This window comes from Corvus brachyrhynchos, unplaced genomic scaffold (genome assembly GCF_000691975.1).
Source record: "Corvus brachyrhynchos isolate BGI_N302 unplaced genomic scaffold, ASM69197v1 scaffold5, whole genome shotgun sequence".
NCBI classification, from domain to species: Eukaryota; Metazoa; Chordata; class Aves; order Passeriformes; family Corvidae; genus Corvus; species Corvus brachyrhynchos.
Window position 1 is genome coordinate 3,509,009 of NW_008238321.1, and position 6,360 is coordinate 3,515,368.

Below are 6,360 nucleotides of genomic sequence, written 5' to 3' on the forward strand. Positions count from 1 at the left end.
TGGGGACTGCTGCCGGTCCCCCTTCTCGTCTGGTTTCGGCTCTCGCTGCCGCTGCCCGGTCTCGCTCTCTCTTCGTCTCCCGCTCTTGGAGCTGCCAGGAGGTTCCCCTCCAGCTGCGGCGGCGTCCTGAGGGCAGCGCCTTCTGCCCGCGTCGGGCCCAGGTCTGTGAGGGTGCGGTGCCCGGCGATGGCACTCGAAGCGCTGCTTCACACCGGCAGAACGGCTTAGAGAGGGGGAAAAAAGCGGGATTAAAACTTTACTCCTCCGAGAAGAGAAGCAGAAATGCAAAACGTTGGGATAATTAAATGGTAAATACTAAATTAAACACGCTTGCTGCCTGGTAGCTGTTCCCTCAAAACACTCAACTGTTGTTAAACGCAGAAAAGATACTAAAATATGTATTATTTTCCAGACTGGGTCTCCTAGATTTTTACAAGTGTGACCTGAAAATAAAGCTTTTAGTTTTTCATTTAATGTGCGTTGTGGAGGTCTGTTTAAATTCTCCAAGAAACTGCTGCTGGACACCCAAGTTCTATGTTCCTTTTGGTTTGGTTTTGGTTTCCTTGTGGAAGAAGCATGTGAACATACTAGAGGTACATTTGTAAAGGCTGAGATCAGAGTTACTGATTTGGTAGTGCTGTAATGCAGGTGCATTAAAAAGTTGATACAGAACGAAAATAGCTTGGCTTGGAAGAGACCTTCAAAAGTTATCTAGTTGAAGCACCCTGCTACGAGCTGGGAAATAATTATGTATTGTTTTGGGATATTCTTTGAACTCTCATTATGGAAAGTCATGCTTGATGGCTTGACTGTATGAAAAAAAATTTTAGTTCTTTAAAAGTTATGATTTGTTAGTTTGTGTGTGATAACTCTATGCCTGCCTGTGTTTAAACAGAGTGATCTGAATTAGCTTGACCTGCAGTGGAAAGTGTGTAATTTAAATTACCTTACTGGATAGTCAGCCCTTGCTAAGTGTGTTTGCTGCTACCTTGGAAAAGCTGCCCCAAAGATGATCTGATTTTCCACTCCCTGTGGGCGTAACTGATGGCCTGGCCAACCCGAATGCTTGCTGGAATTTATGTGCTAGTCTTGTTCATCATATGCCCTCATCTGGGCTATGGAAAGCTGGGCAGTGAGAATAGCACTGTTGTATTCTGCTTTTGTCTTGTCAGTGTAATCACTGCAGCATTTCAAAGTATGATGATATGTAGGAGTGGAAGCCACCTCCCTCAGCTCTCACACCTGTAATGTTTATGAAAGGTGTGACCTCAGAGGGCCACTTAGCTCCCCTGGCAGAAGGAGTTACTCTTATAGTATTGCCAAGCTGGCAGCTGGAAGGAGTTCGATTTTAATCAGTCATGTTTGATGATATGCCATTTCTGGCCTACTTGCTTATTACAAAATATGCTCTTTTATGTGCCATACTTGCCAGTTTTAACTTGTCATCACAGTTCCTGTGCAGCTTACATCTGTGTTTATTAATGTTTTTGGATCCTTGTGAGCTGAGAGGTAATTTTGTGGTGAGAGAGAGGGCTGTTTGAATTGTTGGTGGAATTCATATGAGTTTTATGTCTTCAAATATGTTACATTTTAATAAATGTATTTGCTTGGCATCAGGAATAGTATTTAATGGCATATCAACTTCTATTGATCAAGTTCTTCTTAACTGTATGGGGAGATGGAAACTTCAATTTGAATTCATAAAGATCTTCTAACTAGATTAAGAAGAAATATTTGATTTGGTTTAAAAAATTTGTCTACTCTAACTTCCTCAGTGTGTCTGGAAAAACTGCTTCTGTCTAAACAAAGCGCTGTTTAATGGTGAACTGATTTATCATGATAGATTTTATAACTAAAAATGTAAACTTGATTTTAAAAAGTGTAATTGCCCTTTTGGTGTCTGGGTACTTTTGTTTGGGAGTGTCTTTTATGCTGGCCCTTACCCTTGTTTGAGCTCCATGTGAAAGCCCTTCCTCTTCACGCTGAATCCTCCTCGTGCACTGTTCTCTTCTGACACAAGCTTCTTTTAAACACAACGTGGCTTTTCTAAAGGGAAGTCTTTAGAGGACTCCATTGCTGAAAAGATATTGTTGGAGATTTTGTTGGATGGATAAATAATCACCAGTTGGTTTTTTTTTTTTTCTTTCTTTCATTAGCCTCACACATATGAGATGGAGGTGTTGCTTTAGGAGAGGCTTTGGTGTCTCTTTTCATGCGCAAAACCAGGCCTTTCAACTTTCCCTGACTTTTCTGAGATACAGGGGAGCAATCATATATATGCAGATTTGGTGCAACAGAGTTTTATAAAGACTTGCTGTGGGGTAGCTGGAATGCTCCTCATTTGCAGTTATTTGAGCTTTGTCTTGGCTGTATGAAAGAATGTTTCTGTTCACTATTTTAACTTCTAATCCACAGCACTTGTCTTGGGGGGGGTTCAAGAATGATGCAGTGGATGGCAGAGTGGCCCTGTAGTCCTTTTTCTGCAGAGAAGACTGGAGACTCAACTTCGGGTAATTTTTTTACATGAAAGGAAGTATTTATCTTAGAGTTACTCGTTACATTTATGGATAAACACGTGAAGGAAAAAATGCCAAGCCCTGGCTGTTGGGTCTCAGAAGCTCTAATTCATTACTTTGATTTTGCGTTAGGAATGTCTTGGTAAGGTTGCAGACTATACTTCAGGGTGTGGGGAAATCCATGCAACTTCTTTGCCATCAAAGAAATATCTCCTGCTTGAGACTGTACAAATATTCTAAGAAATAATGTTTCTCGCAACATCTGTACAATATACAACAAGCCAATAAGCACGAGCAAATGGCATTGAATGTGCTACAGAGTAAAGACAAATGTGCTCGTGGCCATCTGTAGAACATGTTTGAATAAACTGAGGTTTTATTGAAAATCAGGGTTTAGCCTGTGGAAAAAGTTCACTCAGCCTAATCTCAAATTTTATCAAGCCTTGTTTTGTGTTTACATCATAATAGTAATATGAACATAGCTTGTGAGGGAGGGTTATGTGTTTATGTTCTTTGTAATTGTAAAACAATCAAACCCCCAGATTGCCAGTTGGTACCAAAACAAGTGCTTTATCTCTGTTATACTCCAGCTGTAATTCCTGTAATGCACAAGTACATGGTCAAAAAGTGCTGCACTTATTTTGCAATATTTGTGTGTGGTGTGTAATAGCTGAAGGTAAGTTTGTGGCACATATAGCCTACAAACTTTTACAATGGTTAAAGTTCACAGAGAAGAGGTATTTTATGAAATTCAGAGTGTTTATTAGTAATTTTTAATTTGTTCAGTTTTACTTAATTGCTACCTACTACTTTATGGGGTTTTTAATATTTGGCCAAGTTCTGATGTCATCAGTGTAGAACAGACTTTAATGAGGAAACGGTGGGTGATTAGTACAGGTCTGCCTTCACAAGGGGAAGTGTAACACTAAGTATTTAAATGAACAGCTTCATCCTTAAAAGAAGCTTGTGCAAACAGCTCATAGCTCATTCTCCTGAAGAAATGCATTCTTCAGGTGTTCTAGCAGCTGAGCAGAATGCAAATCGCAAATACAAAATCTCACAACCCAACACATCTTGAAAACCTTGGAAGAATTTGGGAAAGTCATGTATTAAAGTGCATTACAAGAGGTATGTAGTAAGAGGACAAGGGGGAACAGATTAAAAATGAAATTGGGTATTATTAGGAGGAAGTTCTTCACTGTGAGGGTGGTGAGATACTGGAGTGAGTCACCCAGAGAAGCTGTGGCTGCCCCATCCCTGGCCATGTCCAACGCCACGTTGGAAGGGGCTTGGAGCAACCTGGGATAGTGGAAGGTGCCCCTGCCCATAGCAGGGAACAAGACAAGCTTTAAGGTCCCTTTCAACCCAGGCCATTCTATGAGTAAATGACTCTCTACAAAAAAATTGCTTAAAAAAATGAAAGTCCAAACCTAAACTCTGAGGGTTCAGGAAATCTCTCTTCTTACAGATTTTGGCCCTGATTTTGATGACAAATCATTATTGTTTTGGAGTTTGTCTAAGTGCAGATTCATTCTTACTCCTTTTCGTGAGAAAGGTACCTAGAACATAGGCCAAATGTTTCAGACTCATAAAGGTCAAAATGGTATTTTTCACTTTTAAGTAGTAACCACGGACAAATGAACACAGTTTTCCTTTTTTATTTGAGACACTTAGCAAAAATGCTGAATATCAAACATTTCCTCAGTAGCTACAATATTGCCACTATGTACAAAATATTTGATAAATGTAGTACACATATAAAAATACAGTATGCATTACATATATACAGTACAATGTGCAAAACATATGGCATTCAAACATACGGAATTGATTTTAGGGGTGCAAACAGCAAATACAAAGGCATCATGGTTTCTTCTAGAAAGGCAATACATAAACTGACGCCCTGATTGCCATAATTTGCATTTAGTAAAGTAGTGCTTAAATGAAGAGGGCCCCAGAGATAGGTGTTTATCTTCCTCTTTTCACAAAATGAGATGCTAAGACATAATTATGACTATGAAAATAAGAAGAGAAACACCTACTAGGGTTAGCGTTATTTCTACTGCAAGCAGTACTGTGAAGAAAATCCTATCTGGGAAAAAAGCCTGTGCTATTACTTACTACAAATTTCTCAAACAACAAAAAACAAATCTGTACTGTTAAACATCAAAAACAGCTTTGAAAATATCTACATCCTTAATTTTAAAAAAGTATGGATAACACTTCTGGGGACTTAATTTCCTATGTTTTAAAATACAAAGTGCCTCCTTTGGCAATATAAATGGCAATGCTTTGGTTCCTATTTAAATTTTTATATTATTATAATTTATTTTAGGCTGTCTTTTGAATATCTGAGCTGTATATTTTTATAAAAATAGTGTGATTATATAGTTATTAACCATTCCCTGCTTTTTTTGAGAATTTGCTCTCATAGCTAGAATGGCTTTTTTTGGCTAGATTTCTACAAATACATTTATGCACTTTTAACTTAAAAAGACTTTCTATTCAGTATTGGACACTACAGAATGATGTAGGTGTCACTTTTTTGCACTTTATTCCTAGCAAACTGGTATAAAAGGAATATTTAAGATTATTTCAGGTTTTAATGGATGCTCTTTATTGGCCATGTATACTATATGTAACTCAATTCCACGGATCTCACATAAAATACCTTCTGGAGGATGGTCTAGAAGTCACTGAAAGGTGATTTCATAGACCACAATACAAAGAGTTTAAACAGAACACTTACTAGAGATAAGTGGAAGATTTTTTTTCCAGTTTTAATAGAGTTTGCTTTAAGTTTATAATATACTTAAGATGCCATCCAAATAATAATTGTTTACATCAGTGAGCTCTCCTGTGTTTTGATTACATAATGCCCTTCCAGTTCAATGTATTCTGTAATTGCATTTTCTCTGCCTTGAAAATAGTTCAGCAGCTTGTGCTTGGGTTCCAATTATGGTGCCTACACTTTTGAGGCATCTGAGTGTTTGAGATTATGTAACAGAAAAGTTTAATATTGACACTTCTGTTTTGACCACCATCTTCTCTGAACATGACTCCTGCTGGTGAATTCAGAAATACCTGGGAAATAAATGTCACTATTAAGTAGTCATTATTTCTAAAAGCCGTGGCCTCAGCTTTTTAAAGAGGTCTGATTCTGCAAGCGCACATTGCTGGATTACACTTAAAATTTCTGTGGAAAACAACTGCCATAAATTAATTTTATTCTCAGAGAGTATGACTATGCTTTTTAACTATTTCTAATGTTAAACAAAATTTTGCCTGTAAACTTCCTTGCTGTAACTGATGCTGAATGGCACTAAAAGTGCATAAAAAATTCCATTTCTCTACTGAACACAGGATGTGACTCCTCTTGAGTAATATGAGCCTTGTAAAACTTGTCTGAGCTCTCTCTGTGTCTAGATGTGTAAACAACCAACTTTTGATTTTCACACTGATTAAAAGGTATTCTTAATTACTTTGAAGGACCTACTAACACCACATTTGATAGGATGCATTCTGTTAGTATGCTGCAGCCATTAAATGGCAAATTTAGTGCCGGTGCATTCCTTTGCAACTGTTCTCTTAATGAGAAAGATTCAGTTCTGTGCAGTCAAACTGCACAGTCATCATTAAAATTCTAAGATGTATTGTATTTGTGCTACAGAAATTTTCACGTAAAACATGCACACACAGAAGTCTAAGCAAAACCTATTTCTGCCATAAACAGGCATATACAACTATGGCAAACATATCACATTTCAGAACAAAGTCTAAAGCAAACCATTTTATATAAGGTTTAATACACAATTCTGAAATGCACAAAAAAGTAATCACACAT

General features: G+C 37.8%; 1 protein-coding gene across 3 annotated transcripts in view; it reads right to left on the reverse strand.

The window, feature by feature from the left end:
• Nucleotides 1–4,158: 4,158 nt before the first annotated feature.
• Nucleotides 4,159–6,360, reverse strand: part of MKL2 (MKL1/myocardin like 2) — a 52,136-nt gene continuing 49,934 nt past the window's right edge. For all 3 annotated transcript variants that reach the window (XM_017733960.1, XM_008633392.2, XM_008633391.2), the window contains one exon: nucleotides 4,159–6,360. This exon is cut by the window's right edge and continues 3,192 nt beyond it. The gene's annotated coding sequence lies outside the window, so the exon portion shown is untranslated.